Below are 27809 nucleotides of genomic sequence, written 5' to 3' on the forward strand. Positions count from 1 at the left end.
CCCCACTTTACTCAAGTCTCTCCTCCAATGTTAACTACTCACAGTGCCTTTCCTTGACACCTGAAACAGGCACCACCCTCACTCCATGAATATTTTCCTCACCTTGGTTTTTCTTTATAATACTTATAACTCTCTGGTAACTATCTGGCTCATTGGCTAATTATATTGCACTCCAGTATAATATGCAATTCAAAAGAGTGAGAGGTATTAACTGCTGTATTTTGAGCACCTTGAACAGAGTCTATCACATCGTAGGTTCTTAATGTCTATATCTTGAAAAAATAAGTGTATGATGAATGAATACATGCATAGTAACTACTGTGATGGCCAATATTAATTTACATAAATTAATTTGAGGGAGGATACTAATTTCCCATTTAAGGTGATGGTTACACTTTATGTAAGTTATAACTTTATATACTTATAACTTATACATATAAGTTAGTCTGGATATTTCATTGGATTATTACTCAATAGAGAACAAAGAACAGTATCATTAAAGTTTGTTGTTACCAGAAAATGTCAGGATGCATGCAGCTTTTTTTGGTAAGATTAAATAATCCACATTTACAACTCAGATGGATTATCTGATGCTTCTTCAGCAAAGGAAGGGTCAAGTTTGTCTTAGGCTGAAAAATATTCATTTATGTAATTCGAAGTATCAGTTGTTTGCTCAAATCCACATGGAATTTAGTGATTTAAGGTCATGGGGAAGCTCATTTTGTTACACTTCTAATTTAAGTGAGGGAATTACCTTATATGGGTGCCTTTCTCATATAATCAACAATCCCTAAAACCTCGTTTCTTACAAGTAATCGATTTTGTTTTAGTTTTATGAATTTATTTTATTTACATATATAATTTTACATAAATGCATTATCTGTGCTCATATTCACATATTCATTTTTTAAAATTATTCTTTATGTTGTTTGATTTCCAATTCTCCCAACTTAGCATCTGCCTGGTAACCCAAATCAATAAATATGTGTGTATGTATTTGTGAGATACATACACACGCACGCACACACACACACACACACACACGCACGCACACACACACACACACACACACACACACACCATGGAAGCCCTTGTTAAAAACCTAATACATATTGTTGCATATTTATTTGTGCCCCCCACACATATATAAAACTATATATATAGTGTGTGTATGTTTGTGTGTGTGTGTGTGTATGTATATATATAACAACACACAACGTACATACATTCATTCATAAATAATGAGTGTGGCTGGGTTTTTTGGGGGGTTTATTTTTAAAAAATGAAATATCATCCTATACATTTTCCTGCATTTGTAGTTTCTCAGATTAGCCTACCTTGTGGAAATTCTTCCAGTCACCTTGTGTAACTCTAATTCATTATTTTAATAGCTATATAATATTCCATAGTATGGTATATTACAAGTCATATGACTACCCCCAAATGAATGACCATTCGCTTTGTTTCTGTCTTTTCTTTTTCAAATTAACTTCCAAGACATACTCGGGAATCCTAGAGCATTTTGTACCTATGAGACAGATTCCTCTGAATTAGTTTGCTAATAAGTGAGGGTTGTATCTTTCTATATTAATAAGTGTTATCAGATAGCTTTCCAAAAATATTTTAGTGAATTGTATATCTATTCTATTTGAAAGTTTCCTTTTGATTTGTATTTCCACCAAGAGCTGTCATTACTGATTATTTAATTGTTTGATGAGTGTAAAGTGATATCCATATTGCTTTAACTTGCATATCCCTGACTACTAATGAGTCTGAACATGCTTGCAGACTGTTTAGATTTACTTTTTTGTGAATACCCTATACATATCTGCTCACTACATTTTTATCTATTGAATTGGTTTTTATTAGTATCAGTAGGAGACCTTGGACATTACAGATATTAATCTTTTGTCTGTTATCTGTATTTTAAAAATATATATTCCAAAACACTTCTGATGCTACCAAAATGGCATAGCACCATTTATCTCATATCCTCCACCTTACAACTTAAAAACCCTGCACGTAACATTTCAAACAAACATCAAGTGACTCTAAAAGGTGGAGTAAAGAAGGTAAACTACAGAGGGATTTAGGACTTAAGGAACAACATGACAGTGAGCTTTGGGGGTTTTCTTATTGTCTCCCCTATATCCCAGATAGGGCACTGCAGACATTTCCAACCCAGAACTGTCAACAAAAAAGACAAAAATCTTCCAAGGAAAACCTATTGCCCAAAGTCAAAAGAGAAGGAACAGCTTGGCCTAATGACAGAAAAGCTTTTTGCAATACGTGTCCTATTCTAGCCAAACATGAAAAGACAAAGGCCAATAACCTCTTCCGCCCTTCCCTCCTACCACTTAGTTTTATCAGGGAGGACTGGGAATATGATCTCACATCCCCTGTATTGCTGAAATTGCTGGTATTCAGATTCCCTTGTCAGGGTAATGTTGTCAAGGCTTAGCAGGGAGTTAGCCTTCCATCTCTACCTGGCAGAAGCAGGCAACAATTTTCCCAAAGGATGGTGTAGATTAGCCTAGCAGAGAGCTGATCTTCCACCCCCCAGTTGGCAGAGGTAGGATGTGCTCTGATTCCCCTACCAGGGTAGTGTCAGCAGGATCCAAAGGCAAGCCAATCCAGTTCCATCACAGTGATGACACTAATCTAGACAGTTCAAAACAAGTATAGTTGGCACTTTCCTTCCCCTTGATTCAAATAAATGGAAGAGAGCTTATGTTTATAAACATAAAATGATACAGTTTGTGTGGAATAAAGTTTAATGGTTCCACAAAAAATTAAACATAAAATTGCCATGTGATCCAGTAATTCTACTTCTGAGTATATATCTAAAAGAAGTGAAAATGGCAACTCTAACAGATATGTGTACACTCACATACATAGCAACATTATTCCCCAAAGCAAAAATGTGGAAACAACCCAAATGTCTGCTGAAAGATGAGTGAATAAGCAAGATGTGGTACAGACAACCCATAGAATATTGTTCAGCCTTAAATATGAAGGAAATTCTGACACACTACAACATGAATGAACCTGGAAGACATTATGCTAAATTAAATAAACCAATCATAAAAGGACAAATACTTTATAATCCCACTTATGTCAGGTATCTAGCATAGACAAATTAAGGCAGACAGAAAGTAGAATGGCAAATGACAAGTTGTAGGAGTGGTGGTGGGGAATGTGGAGTTGTTTAATGGATATAGAGTGTCAGTTTGGAATGGCAAAGTAGCTCTGGAAATGGATGGTGGTGATGGTTGCATAACAATGTGAACGTACTTAATGCCATGGAACTGCATACTTAGAAATCATAACATTCGCAGCAACCTGGATTGAGTTGGAAACAATTTATAATAGTAAAATTGTTATTCTATATATTTTGCCATAATTAAAATGTCTTTATTTGTAAAAGTACAAAGTTAATTTTGAAATTTTATATTTAAAGAAAGAATGTATGGATGTGATCTGGCCAGATGGATTTGATGCCCTGGATAGATATGATGAGCAAAGATGTCTATAGATTTTGGTATGTCTAAGGCCATCCTAGGATGCTAGATACACTGAATTGAAAGGGTATTAAAGCCAGGCAGAGACACAACCAAAAAAGAGAATTTTAGACCAATATCCTTGATGAACATTGATGCAAAAATCCTCAATAAAATACTGGCAAACTGAATCCAGCAGCACATCAAAAAGCTTATTCACCATGATCAAGTGGGCTTCATCCCTGGGATGCAAGGCTGGTTCAATATACACAAATCAATAAATGTAATCCAGCATATAAACAGAACCAAAGACAAAAACCACATGATTATCTCAATAGACGCAGAAAAGGCCTTTGACAAAATTCAACAACCCTTCATGCTAAAAACTCTCAATAAATTAGGTATTGATGGGACGTGTCTCAAAATAATAAGAGCTATCTATGACAAACCCACAGCCAATATCATACTGAATGGGCAAAACCTGGAAGCATTCCCTTTGAAAACTGGCACAAGACAGGGATGCCCTCTCTCACCACTCCTATTCAACATAGTGTTGGAAGTTCTGGCTGGGGCAATTAGACAGGAGAAGGAAATGAAGGGTATTCAATTAGGAAAAGAGGAAGTCAAATTGTCCCTGTTTGCAGATAACATAATTGTATATCTAGAAAACCCCATTGTCTCAGCCCAAAATCTCCTTAAGCTGATAAGCAACTTCAGCAAAGTCTCAGGATACAAAATCAATGTACAAAAATCACAAGCATTCTTATACATCAATAACAGACAAACAGAGAGCCAAATCATGAGTGAACTCCCATTCACAATTGCTTCAAAGAGAATAAAGTACTTAGGAATCCAACTTACAAGGGATGTGAAGGACCTCTTCAAGGAGAACTACAAACCACTGATCAATGAAATAAAAGAGGATACAAACAAATAGAAGAACATTCCATGCTCATGGGTAGGAAGAATCAATATCATGAAAATGGCCATACTGCCCAAGGTAATTTATAGATTCAATGCCATCCCCATCAAGTTACCAATGACTTTCTTCACAGAACTGGAAAAAACTACCTTAAAGTTCATATGGAAGCAAAAAAGAGCCCACATCGCCAAGTCAATCCTAAGCCAAAAGAACAAAGCTGGAGGCATCACGCTACCTGGCTTCAAACTATACTACAAGGCTACAGTAACCAAAACAGCATGGTACTGGTACCAAAACAGAGATATAGATCAATGGAACAGAACAGAGCCCTCAGAAATAACGCCACATATCTACAACTATCTGATCTTTGACAAACCTGAGAAAAACAAGCCATGGGGAAAGGATTCCCTATTTAATAAATGGTGCTGGGAAAACTGGCTAGCCATATGTAGAAAGCTGAAACTGGATCCCTTCCTTACACCTTATACAAAAATTAATTCAAGATGGATTAAAGACTTAAATGGTAGGCCTAAAACCATAAAAACCCTAGAAGAAAACCTAGGCATCACCATTCAGGACATAGGCATGGGCAAAGACTTCATGTCAAAAACACCAAAAGCAATGGCAACAAAAGCCAAAATTGACAAATGGGATCTAATTAAACTAAAGAGCTCCTGCACAGCAAAAGAAACTACCATCAGAGTGAAAAGGCAACCTACAAAATGGGAGAAAATTTTCACAACCTACTCATCTGACAAAGGGCTAATATCCAGAATCTACAATGAAGTCAAACAAATTTTCAAGAAAAAAACAAACAACCCCATCAAAAAGTGGGCGAAGGATATGAACAGACATTTCTCAAAAGAAGACATTTATGCAGCCAAAAGACACATGAAAAAATGCTCATCATCACTGGCCATCAGAGAAATGCAAATCAAAACCACAATGAGATACCATCTCACACCAGTTAGAATGGCGATCATTAAAAAGTCAGGAAACAACAGGTGCTGGAGAGGATGTGGAGAAATAGGAACACTTTTATACTGTTGGTGGGACTGTCAACTAGTTCAACCATTGTGGAAGTCAGTGTGGCGATTCCTCAGGGATCTAGAACTAGAAATACCATTTGACCCAGCCATCCCATTACTGGGTATATACCCAAAGGACTATAAATCATGCTGCTATAAAGACACATGCACACGTATGTTTATTGTGGCACTATTCACAATAGCAAAGACTTGGAACCAACCCAAATGTCCAACAATGATAGACTGGATTAAGAAAATGTGGCACATATACACCGTGGAATACTATGCAGTCATAAAAAATGATGAGTTCATGTCCTTTGTAGGGACATGGATGAAATTGGAAATCATCATTCTCAGTAAACTATTGCAAGGACAAAAAACCAAACACCGCATGTTCTCACTCATAGACGGTAATTGAACAATGAGAACACATGGACACAGGAAGGGGAACATCACACTCTGGAGACTGTTGTGGGGTGGAGGGAGAGGGGAGGGATAGCATTAGGAGATATACCTCATGCTAAATGGCGAGTTAATGGGTGCAGCACACTAGCATGGCACATGTATACATATGTAACTAACCTGCACATTGTGCACATGTACCCTAAAACTTAAAGTATAATAATAATAAAAAATAAATAAAATAAAATAAAATTATGTCATTAAAATGAAGGTAAAAGATCTTTACAAGAAAAAAGATCTCTACAAAACATGTCGAAAATAATTGCAAAGGACCCAAAGAAATTGAAAGACATCCCATGCTTATGCACCAGAAGAATTAATATAATTAAAATAACCATACCTGCCAAATAAATCTACAGATTCAGTGCAATTTCTATCAAAATATCAATGCCATTTTTCACAGAATTAGAACAAAATATGAAAATTTGTATGGAACCCAAAAAGAGCCACAATAACCAAAGCAATCCTCAGCAAAAAGAGAAAAGCTGGAGGCATAACACTACCTGACTTCAAAATATTGTCTAAGCTATAGTAACCAAAACACCATGGCATTGATATAAAAAGTAGGCACAATGGAATGAAATGAAAAACCCAAAAACAAATCCATATATTTACAACCATCTGATCTTCAACAAAGCCATCAAGAGCATACATTGGGGAAAGGGCATCCTCTTCAATAATGGTGCTGGAATATGTGGATAACAAGATGCAGAAGAATGAAATTGGACTCCTACTTTTTACCATATACAAAAATCAACTTGAGATAAGACAACTCAAGATTTTACTTAAAGGTAAAACCTGAAAGTATAAAACTACTGGAAGAGAATAAGGAAAACTCTTCAGAACATTGGTCCAGGCAAAGATTGTATGGCTAAGATTTCAAAAGCAAATGCAACAAAAGCAAAAATAGGCAAATGGGACTACATTACACTAAAAAGTTTCTGCTCAGCGAAGGAACCAATAAACAAAGTGAAGAGACAACGTCTTGAAAGGAAGAAAATATATGCAAATGATTTATCCAACAAGGGACTACTATTGAGCATATATCAGGAACTCAAACAACTCAACAGTTTTTAAAAATCCCATTAAAAAGTAGACAAATGACAGGAATACACATTTCTCCAAAAAAGACATACTAATGGCCAACAATTATGGGAAAAATGCTTAATATCTCTAAGCATCAGGCAAATACAAATCAAAACCACAAGGAGATATTATCTTACCATAGGTAGAATGCCTATTATGAAAAGACAAAAAAAGTCAGATGCTGGTGAGGATGTGGGAAAAAGGAGACTCTTACACACTGTTGTGAGAATGTAAATCAGTACAAATGCAATGGAAAACAGTATTGACATTTCTCAGAAAAATGAAAAAAAAGAACTATCATATGATCCAGCAAATCCACTACTGGCTATTTATCCAAAGGGAAAGGAATCAATATATCAAAGGAATACCTGCATATTCATGTTTATTGAAGCACCATTCACAACAGCAAAGATACAGATTCTACCCAGATGTCCACTGAGGGATGAAGGGATAAGGAAAATGTGGTATATATCCACAATGGAATATTATTCGGCCATAAAAAGAAAGAAGTTTTATTAGCAGCAACATGGATGGAACTCCAGGTCTTTATGTTAAATGACGTAAACCAGGCACAGAAAGACAAATATCACATGTTCTTACTCATATGTGTGAGATAAAGTGTTGATCACATGGAGATAAAAAGTGGAATGATGGATACCAGAGACTGGGGAGTGTGAGTGAATGGTTTCAGCAGGGGTTGGGGTGGTGAAGAGAGGTTGGTTAATGGGTACAAACATTCAGTTAGGTAGAATTAATAGTTTCTAATGTTGATTGCAGAGCATGGTGATTGTAGTAACAGCAAAGTATTATAATTTTCAAAATAGCTAGAAGAGAGAACATGAAATGCACCAGTACATAGAAATGATAAAAACTTGGGTCATAGATATCCCAAATACCCAGACTTGTTTATTACACATTCTATACACGTAACCAAATTTCACATGTACCCCATAAATACATACATATGTTTTTATAGCAAAAAAATTAAAAATGAATCTTAAAAATCTTGAAATTGCAGAATCTGAGTAATGGATATACGGGGTTTCACTACTACCTTGTCTATTTTGTTTATTTAAAAAAATTATTTATAAAGGCTTTTAAAGTGTGAAAAAATCCTATAGAGTATATCATACCAAATCTATGATATTCTAGAACAAGCAAAACTATAGAGGCAATGCAAGGATAAGTTGTTGTTGGAGGTTCGTTGGAAGGAGGAAGAGGGATGACTAGATGGGACACAGGGGCATTTTAGGATGGTGAAACGATTCTATGTGATACTGTAAGAGTGGATACAAGACATTATATATTTGTCAATATCTACAGAATGTAAAACAAAGAATGAACCCTAGCTAAATTGTAAATTTTAGTTAATAATAATATATTAACATACATTCATCAATTGCAGCACATGTACCACATTACAAGATGTAAACAATATGGAAAACTGTGGGGAGGTTAGTGGATATGTGAGAACTCTGTATTTTCTTATCAATTTGTTTTGGTAAAACATAATAATATTCTAGAACACAAAGCCTATTAATTTTAAAATATGCAAGCTATTTGAAAATACACTTCAATAAAAAAGATATACAGATCACAAAATTATATGAAAAGATGCTCAGCATAATTTATCATTGGGGAAGTGCAAATGAAACCACAATAAGATTATACTACATACTAATTAGAGTGGCTAAAAAATCCTAAAATATCATATATAAGAGATAATGTGAAACAAAAGGAACTACTCTCACTTATTGCTGGTTGGAAAAAATATATAGCGCTCATTCGATGAAAGCATTGTATTATCTGATTTATGGACATTCCAAAAAAGGTAAAAAGATACGAAAAACAGATCACCATTACTAGGGACTTGGAGGAGGCTGTTAGTTGACTACAAAGGTGAGGCATAGGGGATTCAACCCAAATTGCTGTGCATGTCAATAGTTTATTCCTCCTTGTTGGTCTGTAGAATTCCACTGTGTGGATGCACCTCAATTTGTTTATCCATTCACTTACAGAAGGACATTTCATACTTTTCAGCTTTTGGAAGTATGAATAGAGCTACTATAAACATTCATGTATAGGTTTCTGGCCTGGTCATGGTGGCTCATGCTTATAATCCCAGTACTCTTGGAAGCTGAAGCAGGAGGATCTCTTGAGCCCAGGAGTTCAAGACCAGCCTAGGCAACATAGTGAGACCTCATCTCTACAAAAAAAAAAAAAAAAAAAAAAGAAAATGAAAAAGATAATAAAAATTAATGTACAGGTTTTTGTGAGAACATAAGGTTTTCAAATTTATTTCACACAGTAATGGTATTTCTGAGTCATATGGTAAGTGTATGTTTATAATGAGATCATGTTCTTTGCAGGAACATGGATGGGGCTGTAGGCGATTATCCTTAGGAAACTAACGCAGGAACAGAAAACAAAATACTGCATGTTCTCACTTATAAGTAGGAGCTAAATTATGAGTACACATGGATGCACAGAGAAGAACAACACACACAGAAGCCTGTCGGAGGTGGGAGGGTGGGAGGAAGGAGAGGATCAGGAGAAATAACTAATGGGTACTAGGTTTAATACCTGGGTGATGAAATAATCTGTACAGCAAACTCCCAGGACACAAGTTTACCCATGTAACAAACCTGCACATGTACTCCTGAACTTAAAATAAATTAAAAAAAAAAAAAAAGAAGTCTGGGGGAAATAAGAAATTTCCATATAGTGACTGCACAATTTTACATTCACACAGGAAACACAATAGTGTTCAAGATGCTCTTCATCCTTGCTAGCAGTTAGTAATGTCAGTGTATTTTTCAGCAGTCCTCAAAAATATGATGCATCTACCTTGATTTTAATTTGTTTTTCTGTAAAATCTAATGATGTAGGATAATTTTTCATGTGCGTATTTAACATTTGTATGTCAATTCTAGAAAAGTGTCTATTGATGTATTTTGCCCATTTTGAAAATGTTTTCTAATTTTTGGATTTTGAAAGCCCTTTCTGTATTCTGGATACAGGTGCTTTTTGGATATGTAATTTATAAATATTTTTTCCAACCTGTCGTTTGACTTTTTCTGCTCTCAACAGTGTCTTTCTCAAAACTGATTTTTAAAATTATTGACGATGTCTGATATATTGTTTCTTTTTGAATTTTGGTTTTATTTTTGAGGTGTCTTTTCCTAATTCCAGGTCATAAGATTTACCCTATGTTTTCTTATAAAATTTTATACTTTTTATTTTTATTTTTTATTATTATTATTATTATTATTATTATACTTTAGGTTTTATGGTACATGTGCGCAATGTGCAGGTAAGTTACATATGTATACATGTGCCATGCTGGTGCGCTGCACCCACCAACTCGTCATCTAGCATTAGAGCAGAAAAACTGGAAACTCTAAAAACCAGAGTACCTCTCCTCCATACTTTTTAATTTGACATTTTTTTTCTCTGATTGCTTTCACTCATCAAGGGAAATACACTAAAGAAGAATAGAGTAGATCTTCCATCACAGGTAGAGGCTGCCCCAGCCTAGCCCTGCCCCTGATATTTGACCTGAGTAGCCCCAGAAAAAGCCCAGATAAGGACTTTTCTGACTTTCATCTTGGGCATCTGAGGGAGGTGAGGCTTTTTCTGAGGGGTGGAACTTCAGATCAGCAAATGGATAGTCTTGTCCTCTACCCCACATACTTCAAGGTAAGGACTCTAAGGAAAGACTGAGGGGATCTCCTGCCACAGATATAGGAAGCTTTAGCCCTGCCCTCCCTGTACTATTAGCCCTGGGTGGCCCAAGGCAGGTTTCCCCAGTTGTGATGTCCGTAGACTTCATTTTTGGGGCCTGAGGGAGGTAAGGCTTCCTCTCCTTAGACTCAAGTCAGCAGAGAGAGAAGTTCCAGCTCCAGCATGCATTAAGGTGAGAATGCAGAGAAAGGACAAAGGTAGCCTTCCTCTATAGATGGACTGAGCCTCAAAGAACCTTCCTCTTCATGTGAATCCTGAGAGGTCCCATGCATGGGTATCAGGTAGCAACAACCCTCCCCATCCCCTGACATCCTCTTAGAGCATTTCATGGAGATGATATCCTTGGCCTGAGGAAGCCAGCCTCAAGTCAGCAGAAGGGCGGGGGTGAAGACCCTGATCAAGAGTAAATATGATTACCTTGAGAAATTGAGAAGTACACAGGGACCTCACAGAATCCAGTCCGTTTCCACTCTTAGCCCTGGGAAGAAAAGATTTTTAAAATTGAGGAAGTCTAATATATCATTTTCTTAAATGAATCATGATTTAGTTTCAGGTATTACATCTCTTTGCCTAAGTCCAGTTCAAAAGATTTCCTCCTATGTTTTCTCATAAGTTTTATAGCTTCTAATTTAATTATAATCCATGGAGCTATAATCCATGTTAACAAAATTTTTATATTAAGTGTGCTATTCAGGTAAATTTTATTTTATATTTTTGCATGTGGATGTCCAGTTGAACTCATAGCATTGATTAAAATACCACTTTACACACATTTAATTGGCAAAAAGTAGAAAAACAAACAATATCAAGTGCTGATGACAATGTGCAAAAACAAAAACACTCTTGTACTGCTAATAGAAATGCAAGCTAGGGCAACCTTTTTGGAAAGCAATCAAGCCTACAGCGCTTGTACTCTACAACTTTGTAATTTCCTTCCTGGATATAGGCCCACAGAAACTCATATAAATGCACAATGAAACATGTAAATGAATATTAATTGAGCATAATTTCAAAGAGTAAAAAGTAACCACTAGGGGATTTCATAAGTAAAATGCAGTATACACATAAAAAAGGAATTTATCCAGGTATCTGATAAATAAACCAAATCTACATGCTGTAATGAAAATGAAGCTCAAATAATCCTTACCTTCAAAATAAGAAACGAAGCAAGATTTCTGACCAAATACTACTTCTGTACATTTAACACACACACACAATAATATTACATACTTTCACATATGGGTAAATTAATATATGAATAGTGAAATAGACATTCATAAAACAAGCAAGAATGGGTGCCTTTGAGTGAAGGACAATAGCCAAGGGAGGTTAGATGAAGAAGAGAGAAAGTAATGAAATAAAATATAAACAAAAGAAAGGTTTTCAGAAAAAAAACCACCACTAACATTTCTCAATTCAGTTGTCTTGAGACATTTGTAAACACTGAATGGACCTCACTGGGGCCTTCCTCTGAATTATCTCTTCTGTTCCATTAAAAAAAAATCTATCCTTTAACCAATGCCATCCTTTCTTTGTTATTACTGTAGCCTTATAGTTGTAAGAATCAAAGAAAGAGGAAAGAAACAGGAAAGGTGGCTTGACAGCTAAAGACAGGTTTATTAACTTCACCTTCATACAATGGGCCCCAGTAAAACAGTGGGCCTTAATAAGCACATTCCTTTCCCTTCAGGTGCACTAAGAGAAGTTAAAAGCAGACTCAGGGAGTACGCCTGCAGCTGCAGGAAGATGTATGGGAACAGACCCAAAATTCTCCCTCCCAGATAAGCACAACAAAGAAACACAGAGGCAGTCCAAGTCTCTGATAAACTCTTCCGCCCTAAATCCTTAAAAACTCTTAGTCTGTAAAAGCAAAACAAAACAAACAAAAAAAGTGTGCCTCTAACCTAACTCGCCCAAAAACCCCTCTCAGGTGTATTTTTCTAAAATAAAACTGGAAAGGCCTATGCATTATTTTTTGTTAGTAACTGTTACTGCTGCTATGAGGATAATAATTGAGCAAAATGTTACAGTAACTGAGATTTTCTGTCTACATTTTACCTTGAGGGTGTTATAGTATATAGTCCTACTGCAAATAGTAGAGTGAGTAAAGCAATTCCTGCAAGGGTGGCATAGTAAATAATTTTTATTAAAAATGTTTTTATATTTGGCTTAAAAGGAGAGGTAGAGGCCGGGCGTGGTGGCTCACGCCTGTAATTCCAGCACTTTGGGAGGCCAAGGAGGGCGGATCACGAGGTCAGGAGATCCAGACCATCCTGGCTAACATGGTGAAACCCCATCTCTACTAAAAATACAAAAAAATTAGCCAGGAGTGGTGGTGGGCGCCTGTAGTCCCAGCTACTCGGGAGGCTGAGGCAGCAGAATGGTGTGAACCCAGGAGGCGGAGCTTGCAGTGAGCCAAGATTGCGCCAGTGCACTCCAGCCTGGGTGACAGAGCGAGACTCCGTCTTCAAAAAAAAGGAGAGGTAGAAATGAAAAAAAGTATTTGGTGAGGTAGGGGTGAGACTGAGTAAAATGGGTAATTTTTACTCCATTACTTATTTTTTATGATTTTCAGGTTAAGATTTTTTATTTATTTACATTAATATTTAGGACTTTTTCTGGGCTGTTAGGGGTTGCTTTCTTAGCTTTTTAGGCTTTGATTTGAGTGTGATGTATCCAGGAGTTAATTTCTGCAACAGATATAATTTAAACTGTAGCAAATAATAAAAATTGAAAAACATTAGGCCAGACTAGAATTTAACAACAGGTGAGCTACAGTTTTTGAAACATAATTTTCCTTTTTCAGTTTCCCATTTTTATTAAAAGACAAATTATGGTAGGATTGGTTTGCTTTATTATACTTGGCTTAATTATTTATATACAGTGCAGCAAGAATTTGCTACTAGGCCTTTTAAATTGGCTTTGATGGAACTTTGTTTCATGGAAGGAATTTGAGATAAGACTTTTAAAAGCCAAGCCTAGCCATGGATTTGTACCATTAAATACCTATGAGTTGGGCAAATTTTTTTTCTTGAGGTTCTAAGATCACTTGGGATTCCTGGCCTGTTAGAAAGTGACATTCTTTACTTACCGTAGATTAGAAACTCTGTACAGGGACTGTGTACACAAAATATAAGGTCAATTTTTCAACGGTTTTATTGGCTATATAAGTTCTTGGATTTTTTTTAAAATTTTTATTTTATTGATTTATTTATTTATTTTTATTTTTTTTTTGAGACGGAGTCTCGCTCTTTCGCCAGGCGGGAGTGCAGTGGTGCTATCTCGGCTCACTGCAAGCTCCGCCTCCTGGGTTCACGCCATTCTCCTGCCTCAGCCTCCCGAGTAGCTGGGACTACAGGTGCCCGCCACCGTGCCCGGCTAATTTTTTTTTGTATTTTTAGTAGAGATCGGGTTTCACCGTGTTAGCCAGGATGGTCTCGATATCCTGACCTCGTGATCCACCCACCTCAGCCTGCCAAAGTGCTGGGATTACAGGCATGAGCCACTGCGCCTGGCCAGTTCTTTGATTTTTTAAAGGAGAGCATACCTTGGTAAAATAACCAGGTTTTTTTTTTTAACTGTGTTCTGTTACAAAAGAAAACAGGTTCTTATTGTGCTTATGCAAACAACTATATTGTTGTAATGTAGGAATACTTATAACTAGTTTTTAAATTTTAGAGGAACTAGGCAGAAAGAAAAAGACACACTTTAAATTCACTTTACAGGAGTATACTTTGCTTAGTTGTTAAAGGCTGTAGCTAGCTTAAGACAAGTTTTCTTGACTTTGAAAAATAAAATAAGGATTAGCAGTGTTTTAAGCAAAAGGTAAAACTTGTTTCTGTTTTTTATTAGTTTAGTCCATTTTATTAACTTTTGTTTTGCTTGATATTTATAAACATTTTAGCTTTTCATGAGTTCTGTACATTTGTTGTTGTTGTTGTGAGAAACCTCCATTTGAGAGCACTTGTTAAGGTGGCACAGCTTGATTATAAATCATGTTTTGAAGAGAATCGAAAGAAAATAACGATCGTCTGTAAATAACAAAATGTCTAGTTTGGGTACAATTAGAAACACAATTGACAAATTTGGTTATTTCTGTGGTTTACAATAACCTAACATAACAACTTTAATTGTGATTAATAGCACATATTTGGACACAAGAACTTTAGACATACCATACAGTTTTGGAACATATATTAATATTATAATATTATTCCCTAAAATATAACCTATTAGACATCATTTTTGCAATTGTATGTACCTAAGCATGTTAAATAATTCTGTTTACCTCTTTTCCAGATGCTTCAGTGGCCCTGTGCAGTACCCAAAAGCCAGGGGTTAGGAAAGACGACCTTGACACTAAAGTTTGATTTTGGGAAGCGTATGAAATATGTTTAAAACACTTGATATTATAAAATAGAATTTTAGATTACCCTAAGTTGTTTTTTGTTAGTTTGTTTTGTTTTGCCAAAATGATGAGTTAAAAATTTGGAAAAGCAAAACCCATTTATTAGCCTTTTTATTACATGAAAATCCTGTTTAAGAGAGAAAGTTAAATTTTACCCTTGCGTTAGTTTGCTAGTAACGTTAACCCAAATTTTAATGACACCTTATAGACAATCCAGTTTGACCATGAAATGAGGTTTTTATATACCTGTTAAAACCCTTGACAAGTTTTGCTAAAGAGTAGATTGGCATTTTAAGAAAACTTTGTGGTGCTTTAATTTTAGTGTTTAATTTACAGAAAAAAAAACTCATATAATACCCTTTTGAGTTTAGTTAATATGTTTACACAGTTTTGTTTTTGCAAGATTAATTTTTACAATGTTTTTATAATTTGCTGAAACCATTCACTTTTATTTAATTTTAAGAATTTTTTTATTCTTAGGAAAAATGTATATTTTATGCCTTCTTATAATTTTTAACTAAAAACACTTTTTACTGTTTTTATACACCTTGCACCCAAATCCACGTTTAGTAGCTTTAATTACATGTTATAATGGTAACTTTTAGCAATTTTTAACTTTCATGTATAACCTGTTAAGTTTTTTAAATTATGTGCTAGATGCAGATGAAGTTGGACTTTTTCCAGCATAGTTAGGGGCATGTTTACTTCTATACCTGTCTGGCCTTACCAATTGTGACACAGGCAAGTTGACAGTTTTTAAAGGCTAAAGAAGCAGGTTACAACCTTAAAACATTTAGCAAACCTAATATCTGACCTGCATAATGTAGACCACATTTTTACACCTTGAAGACATTAGTATTTTACCAATAATTCCTAAGACTGTTTTTATTTTTAAATATTAAAGTTAGGTGAACTGAAAGGTACCACAACTTTTATTTTTGCCTTAAAGATGTTTGATTTAAGCACTTATTTTTCTTAGGCCAATTAATTAAAGCTTGTTTTAAATAGACATTGCACACATAACACATATATGACCATACGGACAACAGAAGAAGATCTAGTAGTTATAAGATTTTTTATTTGGTAATTTCCCAATTGGATTATTCGCCTTCAGGTGAGGCCCTTTAAGAACAGAGCTAGGAATACAGTTTCCAGGGCCTAATAAACAAGCATAGATTGAAGACACAGACAGATTTTGAGAGGTACGTATTTACGTCTAATTCCAGGGATTCCATAAGGAAAACAGAGATTTTTTCCAAAATGGGATTTGTGATGCCTTTTCTGTTTTCCCAAGGAGTCCCAGGCCACCAGAAGTCATTTTAGGGTTTCTTATGCATGCACCAAGAGTGTGGCAAGACAGAGTGGAGAAAAGTAATTCAGATGACTGAGGGAAGACCTTTTCCAGGAAAACAAGATTTATGAAGAGAAAAACATAAAAGTCTTTCGAATATAATTATAGCTTGGATATCCATTTTAATCAAGCTGAGCACTCTTTTTTAACAGGCGGAGGTTAGAATTATATAAATGTTATGCCAAGTTAAATTAAAGGATTAGGTTATGTGCAGGAATTCCCTGTGAAAAGGAGAGGGATTTTCAGAGAAAGAATCCAGATGCTGTTTGATTTGTGACAGATTAGACATGGAGAAAGGGACATGAACATGAGCAATGCCTTTAAATCTAGCCACTTCCCAGAGAGGGAGAATGGCAGAGGTTGTCTGACTAGCTGGAGTAGTTTTTGAACGGGTAACAGGTGGAGAAGTAGGAGGGGCAAGGTTAGGGGCTAAAGGCTTGGGGACAGGAGGGGCTGCTGGGGCAGAGGGTTTGCATGGGCAATGAGCAGGTGCAGGGGGTTGAGAATACAGAAGGGGTTCATCTGCAGGGTTGAAAGGAATTTTGAAGAAAGGGGTTTTAGAGGAAGGAGAGAACTGGGGAGGATTTTTATCAAGAAGAAGGATTTTATGAGGGGTGAAAGCTAGACATAAGGAGGGTAGGGATTTAAGGTAAAAAAAAAAAAAAAAAAAAAGCCTGAAAATAGAGAACCTCTTGCCATTTGCCATTCCTCGTTATAAAGTTGGTAAGGTCCCTGATAGTATGAAAGTTAAAGGTTTCATTTTTGGGCCATTGGCTGTCATTATCTAATCTGTATTGGGGCCAAGCCATTTTACAGTAGAAAATTAAATGCTTTGGCTTTAGGGTCCCTGTAAACCAAGTTTGGTGAGGTTGCAAAGAAGACAGCCCAGAGGGAAGGACGTAGGAATGTGGGATAGTTTGTGACCCATGTGGGCTGGTGAGAGGAGGCTGAGGGTATCTGTTTTGTTCTAGGCATCCCCAGACAGAAGACAGAGACCCAGAATCCTCTTTCTGAAAGAGGACAGTTAATCTGAGAAGAAACTGCACATCCCTAAGATTTCTTCTAGCTTAGTCCCACTGGTCCTCTGAGGACCAGGATGGCAGCCCAGACTTTCTCAGGTACCAGGAGAAAGCCAGGAGAAGGCAAATTTTACCAGCTGGCTGAATTAGTGTCCGATGTTGGATGTTCCAGTTGGAATTGGTAAACGGCCTCCTAGACTGGAGCCACATGAGAAAGAGAGAGAGAGAGAGAGAGAGAGAGAGAGAGAGAGAGAAAGACAGAGGAAGAAGGAAGAGGGAGCAAGGGTTAGGGAGTGAAATATCCACTGCAGGTCGTTGGTGGTGGAATCTTGAGACCTGAGGGTTTTGAGAGTCCACTGGGGAGTAGCCCCAGCCTGAGCCTCACAGTCCCCTTCAGGTTAATTGTCCTTCTCACGCAAATCACTTGAAAAGTGAAGTGAAAGAAAAGATGGGGTGGGTGGCTAGAGACCCTCAGGATCCAGGAGTTAACTCAGGATGAACTGCCATTGCCCACTGCTTCTTGGGTTGCAAGAGAGGCTTTGCCCCCAACACCCATCCCGGGTTTTGGCACCAAATGTAAGAATTAAAGAAAAAGGAAAGAAACACAAAAGGTGGCTTGACAGTCAAGGCACATTTATTTTAGGGAAAACAAACCTGAGAGGAGCTTCTGGCCGAGTTAGGTGAGAGGCACTCTTTCTTACAGACTAAGAGCTTTTAAGGATTTAGGGTGGGAGAGGTTATCAGAGGCTTGGACTGCTTTTGTGTTTCTTTTTTGTGCTTATCTGGGAGGGACAGTTTTGTATCTGTTCCCATACCTCTTCCTGCAGCTGCAGGTATACTCCCTGAGTCTGCTTTTAGCTTCCCAATCTTAGTGCACCTGAAGGGAAAGGAATGCGCTTATTAAGGCCCACTGTTTTACTGGGGCCCATTGTATGAAGGTGAAGTTTGGCAGTTACCTAAGATACTCCCACCTCCACCACCACCCCAACACCCATACCCAAGCTGTTTTATCTGTGTTTTACTGTCTGCTCTTTCTGGCTGCTTGTTGTTAAAAGAGAAGTGATTTCCTTGAAATGCATGAGGCTAGAAAGGGATCTGGAACTTAAAGTGGTGATGTTTGTCCCAGATGACAGTGCTCCTGCTCTGTCAATAGCAAATAACATAATTGGGTTATGTGATTCCTCCAACTTCATTATCTTTTAGAAAATTGTTTTAGAAACCTAACACAGTAGACACAAGGTCTGTATAAAGAAAACTATAAGACTCTAATGAATGGAATGAAGGGATATTCAATTTTCAAGGATAGAGAGACTCATTATTGTCAAGATGTCAATTCTAACTTGATCTATAGATATTGCCTAAAATCCCAATCAAAACCCTAGCAAGTTGTTTTGTGGATACCAACAAACTTATTTTAAGGACTAAAATATGTTTTATGTGGAAAGGCAAAAGACTAAGATTAGCCGACATAATATTAAAGAAGAAGACAGTGGGAAGACTAACACTTCCCAACTTCAGGTCTTACTATAAAGTTACAATAATCAAGACAGTGTGATATTAAAGAAATAATAGACAAAAAAGTCAAAGAAATGCAATAGACATCCCAGAAATAGACCTATAGAAATATAGTCAATATAGTCAACCAACTTTTGACAAGGAATCAGAGGCATTTAAATTAAGAATAATCTTTTCAGCTAATTATACCAGAACAAATGGACATCCACATGGAGAAAATGAAGCTAGACACAGACCTTAAACTCTTCACAAAAGCTCACATAAATTCAATCACAGACCTAAATGTGAAAATAAAATTTAAAAAAACCTATGAAACACATAGAAGATACCACAAGGGAAAGCCTAAGTAACTATGGTTTGAGAAAACTTTTTAGATACAACCCAAAAAGGAACATCTGTGAAAGAAAAAATTGATAAGTTTGGCTTCATAAAAATGAAAAAATTCTGTTAAGAGAACAAAAAGGAAAAACGAGAAACGAGGATAAAGGTTTTGCAAAAAAAATCTGACTAAAGATATGTATCAAAAATATATTCAGAACCCTCAACTCAATAACAAGAAAGCAATCCAATAAAAATGGACAAAAGATCTGAATAGATACACACTACACCAAAGAATATATACACATTGCAAATAATAATGTAAAAAGATGATTAGCATCTTATGTCACTAGGGAATTACAAAGTAAAACAGGATACCACTACACATCTTTTAGAGTGGCTAAAATCAAAACGACTGAAAATTTCAAACACTCAACAGGAGGCTGAAGAACAGGTACTCTCAGTCATTGCTGATTTTAATTTGAAAAAAAAATACAGTCACTCTAGAAACAGGATTGTATGATTCTATGCATTTTAAATCTGGAAATGGTAAAAAAAAATGTAGGTAAAGAAAACACACTAAACACACTATTGTTGCTGTGATTTGGGTAGCGGGTGGTAGTTGACTATCAAGGTGAAGCAAGAGAAATTTTAGGCTAAAAGAAGGGATCTCTATGACATTTTAGTGGTAGATGTAAGACTCTGTATTTGCTACAATAAATAAAAATGTTCATTATAGTGAACGCTGATCTATACAAAGTTTTAAAAATCAGCCATGCGTTGGGTTTTCAAAAGGATGCTTAGAAAAGAATGGATTTTACAGGATTAAATGTGAAAGGAGAGGCACCAGCAAAAAAGGGTTTGTCTTAGTGGAGGGACTTCACGTGGGTTTTAGAGGTTGGGGTAACAAATGCTGCTGTTGGATTTGATAAAAATTGAGAGAAAGGGAGGCATCGAGTATATCAAAACATGTGCTACCTATAGCAAAAAAGTCACATTGAGCTATTATTTTTTAATAAGTTGTCAGCCCTGATGTGTATTTTATAACCTTTCTGAACCACACACAGATGCTCCTTCTTCCTTGAAATCAGGGAATGCCCTCCCCTCCCCCAAATCTGTGCACAAAACATCTATATTCATGGCAACTATGGTAAATCTTTGGTGACAGAGGCAGCATGTTCTTTGAAGGCTGAATCTAAGTGACAATAAGGAACTGAGGGTGAGTCATTTGGGGAATGTTTGGAAAATGGTTGTGTTCACTCCTTTAAAAGGTCCCTGACACTCCCCATTGATTCAATCCCAAGAACGTTAGTCCCTCTCTCTTCTGGACAGGAGGCTTATTTCCAATACCAGGAGGTAAAAGAATAGGTTGCCATTTTCTTTTTATCATCCATAAGAAATGCTCCCTTCCTGGGACCTCAGAAGAACAACTCCATGAGGATAATTCCCAAGGACATGGGACCAGAGCTGGAATTTACCCACCAGCTGCCTCCCAGTCTAGGAGAAGAGCTTCCTTGTCTGTGGGTTTCCACCTTGAGCGCTGAGGTTTGGTCCACCAATCCTGGCTATGATCAGAATCCCACTGCCCCTGGGACACTGAGCCAAAGCTGAAGAAGGAAGTCAGCTCATGAACGGCTGAGTTGATCCTGGCCATAGTCAATCAAGAGGGCCCCAACCCTCAGGGAAGTCTCTGGCAAAGCCACAAGTCAACCTTTTTTGGAATCTCAGGGTTCCTGAATCCTGCTGAGGGTCCTGTCAGGAGTAAGAACAGCTGAAAGGAAGTATGTGAATCTCCTATCTATGTGGAGAGGAAAATAAACCTCTATTCCCATCACATTTGGGCAAACTGGCACTGCCTCTAAGTCAGTAAAGTATTTGTGGACCTGGTCAGGTTTCTGTCATCAACACAACATCCCCCGTTCATGACTTTCTGGAGTAGAACTGCTCACATTATATTTCTTGGACCCCCAGAGTTCCAGAAGTCAGCAGGAGGACTGGCCAAGTAGGAGGGGGAATTAATGAAAAGTTGTCCCAGGTAGCCTTCCCCCAGCCACTATTGAGATTTCAAGTCCTGCTCTCAGGAAGCAAAGGTTCATGAAAGCAGTCAGGCCTTTTATGGCTGAGACAAGGGGGCAGAAGTAGCTGCTATTTCCTGTGCTCCTCTTTGACTCTTATCTTACTTCCCCCTGGTACTGAAGTGACCAAAGACCCCAGCCTTTTTCAGTGCTTTCAAATCCAGCCTTACTGATGCTCTAATTTACTCATACTGCGAACTTGCTTAAAGATAATTTATACAAAGACTGATTATTCTAAGTATGTCTGTGTATTTTTGAGGTTTTTTTATAATACACATATTTTAAGGTAGGTTTTGAATTTCCCTGTAATTGTTTTTTTCTGTTTAATATGAAAAAGGGTTCCACTTACATTAGGGTTTTTGTATGGATATTCTGTTGTTCCACTGACACTTATTTCAAGAAGACTGTCTCCTGCTCTAAAGCTGCAAGTTTTAAAAATCAGTTAAGCACATGTTTATACATGTTTTGTTGGTTTTGTTTTTCAGAACTCTCCATTCAGTTCCTTTGGTCTATCTGTCAATCTCTGCACCCAAATCTCAAACTCTTCATTATAGTAGCTTTGTAATTCTTACTATCTGGTAGACTAATGACTCTTTTTCAAGTGTATATTGACTATGCTTGTCCATTTGCATGTCTTTATATTTTAGAATCAGGTGATTCACACATGCCTTCATTTCCAAAGCCCTTTGGCAGTTTTGATTTAGGATTGCAATCAATCTGTAGATTCCTTTTTGGGAAGAATCAACATATTTAAAATATTCAGTCTTCATGCCCATGAATTTATTTTATTTTATGTTCAGGTAGGTCTTTGTTAATATGCCTGAACAGCATTTTAGTATTTTTGTCTGTAAAAATTTTTTGGATAAGCTTTTTTAACAAAAAAATATTTTAACCAGCCATCAGCTGCCTCCCAGTCTTATTTGGTTAAAATGTTTATGGTTAAATTATTTTCCTAAGATATTTGATATTTTGGTACTATAGGTTAAAATTATATATTCTTTACTTTCATTTTCATACTCTTTCCCTGACAAAAAACGAAGTTGATATTCTTTTGAATATTGACCTTATACTAGCAAACTGATATACTATTATATATTGAATAAATTATCTTTAGTTGTTTTGGATTCTTTTCATGCACAGTCTAATCATCCATTAATCACAAACGCTTTGTTTCCAACTGGCCAATCCTCATTCCTTCATTTACTCCTCTTTAGATTACTACGCTTGCTACTACCGCTAGTATAAAAAGTAATAGAAATACTTGTAGCAGAAACTCTAGGTTAGGTCTCAAGTTCAGACTAGAGGCTTTCAACATTTCCTTAAAAGATATATCTCTTATAGGTTTTTCATGCATATCCTTTTATCTAGTTTGGTAACATTTTTCATATTTGATAAACTTTATGTTTAAATAATTTTAGATTTACAAGAAAATTATAACAATAGTAAGAAAGTTCTCACATGTTCCACACTCAATTCCTCCTGTTATTAACACCTTATCTTGGTAAGGTTTCCTAAAACTAATGAGCCAGTATTTATACATTGTTTTTAACAAACATTCTTTATTTATTATTGAACATACTTCAGTCACATTTTCTTACTTTTCACAAAATTCTATTTTCTATCCAAGGATCCCCTAAGGATACTCCATTACATTTAGTTATCATGTTCCTTAGATGCCCTTTGGCTGTACCGGTTGATTGAGACATTTCTCGATTTTGAAAACATTGACAGTTTTGACAGTTTCGTATGGTTAGGTATTTTGTAAAATTGACCTTGATTGGGATTTATGTGATTTTTTTTGTCGTGATTTGATGTAAGTTATGTTTCCTGGAAGGATGAACAGAGAGGTGAAGTGCCATTCTTATCATATCATACCGACAGCACATAGTACCAACATAATTTGTCACTGATGATGTTAACTTGATTACCATGGCATCATCGTGCTTTTTAGCTTTATTCAGGGTAAAGTTACATTATTTTTTGCCATATGTTATACTGTCATCATGAGAAGAACAGGGAGACCAGCCAGTAGTCACATGAGGCCTCTGAGAGATAACTGCAGACTCCCTGCCCACAAAGAGGAGGATCCACAGAATCCAGCTCCACTGCTGCTGTCAGCCCTGAGAGGCCCTGGGGCATGGTGGCCCACTGTGGTGTCCCCCTGACATCTTAGAGGGTAGAAAGAGGAGAAAGCTCTGCCTAGGTGAGTCTCACTTGAGATCATGAAAGGGGAGGGGACTCAGGCCCTTCCAAGCATCCCCAGGATGACACAGAGGAAGGACTGGTGAGACATCCCTCCCAAGAAACAGAAGGACACACAAATCCAGGCCCTGTTTTCACCCCTGAGAGGCCTTGGGCAGGGCCCTCAGTCAGAGGTGCTAGCGCTTTTCACTTCGTCTTGGGGGGCGTCTCATGGAAATGGGAACCTTGATCTGAACAACATAGTCTCTGGACAGCAGGGGAAGGGCTCCCAGGCCATGTCAGGATAATAACTGCAGGAAAACAGAGAGTCCTGTCCACCCCATTTCAGAAAAAGGACACCAGAGTCCTGTCTTGGGCCTGGGAGACCCCACCCCACTGTGGATGGATGTGATTCTCCCTCTCTTCTACCTTGCAGGTCTCAGGGATGGGAGGGGCCTATTTGGAGGTGAAAGACTCAGTTGCACAGAGGCAGGAAGGCCAGGCGGTTTCAGGAGTCCAGGCACAGCCTCTCAGGAAGGCAGGAAGGGAAAACCCATGACTGGTAGTGCCCCTCCCCTGTCCCTGTGCCTGCTGCCAGCTCTGGAGGAGCCCATCAGGGTCCCCAGATTTACAACTTTCTGACTTGCATTTTGGGAGTCAGCCAGAGGGGACGTTTTCTCTGAGGAGGGCAGTTTCAGTTAAGCAGAGAGAGGAACCCCAGGACTGGCCACTCAACGAGAAGAGAACTCTGTGGAAGGACAGTGACCTTCCAACATGGAGGGGAGGCGCAGGCTGCACCCTTCCCCTTCCTGCTGTCAGCCCTGGAAAAAGGATGTGGGGGGAGAAAGCGGGGGGGTGGGCAGGGAAATATGGACGAGGGGCTTGAAGTGAGCAGGAAAAGGTGGAGGGATACCGAGAGGTAGGCAGGAAGGGGTGGAAAGGGTCGGGGAGGTAGGCAGGAAGGGGCGGAGAAGGGCCGGAAGGTGGTCAGAATAGTGTGGGAAGGAGGTAGAGAGGTGAGCAGTGGTTCCTCCATAGAGAGGAGACCTAGCCCCACTGGGAGTCTGAAGTATTTGAGGCATTTTGTGAGAAGGCTCAATTGAGATCAGCAGAGAGAAGACTCTTAGAACTGGCCAATCCTCAAGGTAAGGGCCCTAAGGGAGAACTGAGGGACCTCCCACCACAGAAAGAAGAAGCTCTTGCCTGCCCTCTACCTGCTGTGAGATTGTAGGTCGCAGACAGGAAGAGGGCAACCGAGGGCTGAGGGACACGTCCTCATGACAGAAGAAGGGAGGAGGTGCCAGCTCTCTAGGGAATAAATAGGAAGACTTTGAGGAGGACAAGGGGAAACGCCACCTCAGAGGACAGACTCCCAGAGATTCCCACCATGCTCCTCCATATCAGCCCTCGTAGAGCTCCCCAGTCAGCTCAGGCTGAGCGGCAGCCCTCTCATTGCTGGGTGAGGGGTGGAGGGGAGGGGGAAGCCTTGGTCTGGGGGGTTCCATGACAAGTCAGTAGGGAGAGTTGCCTCCAGTTGGCAGAGGGAAGATTCCCAGGCCCTGCTGGTGATAAGAGTGAGGACTGAGGGGTCACATGTGCATCAGAACAGACGTGAGGCCACCCCAACTGCCCCCGTGGTAGAGTGCTGGGAGGTGGCTGCCACCTCACTACCTCCCGCTGCTCTCAGGGATGTCGAGTTTGCCCTGAGTTTTGGCCAGAAGAGTGGTAGGGACATCGCCCTGTCTGAGAAAAGGTGAGGATGCTAATTAAATTCTGACGGGACCATGCAGTCCAGAACTGTGGGGCTCTGGGAGTCTGGCCAGCCCCAGCTGTCGGCCTTGGGAGGCCCGAGACTCTGCTTGCAGTCTTTAGCCTGAGGGGCTCCCTCACTTCCTCTTGCAGGTGCTCCAGGAACCAGGAGTTGAAGACCTGGGTCTGAGGCACACTTCCTAAAGTCAGCACAGCAGAGGAGGCCCAGGCAGTGCCAGGAGTCAAGGTGAGTGCACACCCTGACTGTGTACCAAGGGCCCTACCCCCACAAACAGAGGAGACCCCAAAGCACCCGGCCCTACCCACCTACTGTCAGTCCCGGAGACTGTGGTTCTGCCTGGCATCTGTGCCCCGAGGTGCTTTCTCACATCCTTATACAGGTTCTGAGGGAGCAAACCTCTTAGGAAGATAGGCGACCAGTGAGGCCCTAGAGGACCACCTTAAGAGAAGAAGAGCTGTAAGCCAGCCTTTGTCAGAACCATCATAGGTGAGTTTCTCAGCTGAAGCCACTCACACTGTCACTCTCTTCCTCAGGCCTGTGGGATCCCATCATCCCCATCCCTGCTCACACATTTACCTGCTGCTCCTGAACAACAGGCCTCATGCCTCTCTTTCCAAACCCTCCACTCCTCAGCTTTGAGGAAGACTTCCAGAACCCGAGTGTGATAGAGGACTTGGTAGATGCACAGGATTCCATAGATGAGGAAGAGGAGGATGCCTCCTCCACTTCCTCTTCCTCTTTCCACTTTTTTATTCCCCTCCTCCTCTTCCTTGTCCTCATTCTCACCCTTGTCCTCATCTTTACCCTCTACTCTGATTCTGGGTGTTCCAGAAGATAAGGATATGCCTGCTGCTGGGATGCCACCTCTTCCCCAGAGTCCTCCTGAGATTCCTCCCCAGGGTCCTCCCAAGATCTCTCCCCAGGGTCCTCCGCAGAGTCCTCCCCAGAGTCCTCTAAACTCCTGCTCATCCCCTCTTTTGTGGACCCGATTGGATGAGGAGTCCGGCAGTGAAGAGGAGGATACAGCTACTTGGCATGCCTTGCCAGAAAGTGAATCCTTGCCCAGGTATGCCCTGGATGAAAAGGTGGCTGAGTTGCTGCAGTTTCTTCTCCTCAAATACCAAACAAAAGAGCCTGTCACAAAGGCAGAGATGCTGATGACTGTCATCAAGAAGTATAAGGACTATTTTCCCATGGTCTTCGGGAAAGCCCATGAGTTCATATAGCTAATTTTTGGCATTGCCCTGATTGATATGGGCCCCGACAACAAACCTGTTTCTTTGAAGACCATTAGACCTCATCTACGAGGGAAGCCTGATTGATGACCAGGGTATGCCCCAGAACTGTCTCCTGATTCTTATTCTCAGTATGATCTTCATAAAGAGCAGCTGTGCCCCCGAGGAGGTCATCTGGGAAGTGTTGAGTGCAATAGGGGTGTGTGCTGGGAAGGAGCACTTTATATATGGGAATCCCAGAAAGCTGCTCACTATACACTGGGTGCAGAGAAAGTGCCTGGAGTACTGGGAGGTGCCCAACAGTGCTCCTCCACGTTATGAATTTTTGTGGAGTCCAAGAGCCCATTCAGAGGCCAGCAAGAGAAAAGTCTTAGAGTTTTTATCCAAGCTATCCAGTATCATCCCTAGTTCCTTTCCATCCTGGTACATGGATGCTTTGAAAGATATGGAAGACAGAGCCCAGGCCATAATTGACACCACAGATGATGCTACTGCTATGGCCAGTGCAAGCCCCAGTGTCATGTCCACCAACTTCTGTCCTGAGTGATGTCTAAAGCAGATTCCCCCTCTGTGTTTGAAGAGGGCAGACGAGGTTCTAGGCAGTGGAGGTCCAGAGTGGAGCCAGAGGGACCACAGTGTTTTTTGTTTCTGTTTCATATGAGTGACTTAAGAGTTTAACATTTTTTTGTGGGAGGTATATTTTACAAATGCTTCTCCTTCCAATTGGTTTAATTCACTTCAGAATCTTAGTTTATGAATATTATTCACACTTGTATTGCTGTTTGTCTGATTTAAGAGAAAAAGTTTGATATTTCATTTAAAAAGGGAAAATCTGTCTTATTTTATGAACTGAAACAGTATAATGTGGTGTTCGGATAAGAATTTTCTTTAAAATTTGAAATAACTCTGCAATTAAATGGTGGAACAGAATAAAGTATGGTTGATATTTGCATATCCTTATCATGTTACTCTGTCGTTCTTCCAAATTAAGGATATATACCTGGCTTTGCTTGGCTTATTCGAGAAAGTAGCAGAAATTAAACCTTAATAAATAAAAGCTTCAGTGACTATTTGCTAAACATTCTTTGAGCAGTTTCTTGTGGACCATGCTTAGTAGTGGGGATACTATGAAAACCAAGACTTATCTCTACCCATAAAATGTTAGAGTCTAAGTTCAGAAGCTGTATCAGGAAC

The 27809-nt window shown here is 38.8% G+C and overlaps 1 pseudogene; it reads left to right on the forward strand.

Annotated features, from left to right (window-relative positions):
* The window catches only part of LOC129025164 (melanoma-associated antigen C3-like), a 646330-nt pseudogene extending 618925 nt beyond the window's left edge, over positions 1 to 27405 (forward strand).
* The last annotated feature ends 404 nt before the right edge of the window (positions 27406 to 27809 follow it).

Source organism: Pongo pygmaeus, chromosome X, assembly GCF_028885625.2.
Source record: "Pongo pygmaeus isolate AG05252 chromosome X, NHGRI_mPonPyg2-v2.0_pri, whole genome shotgun sequence".
Classification (NCBI taxonomy): Eukaryota; Metazoa; Chordata; class Mammalia; order Primates; family Hominidae; genus Pongo; species Pongo pygmaeus.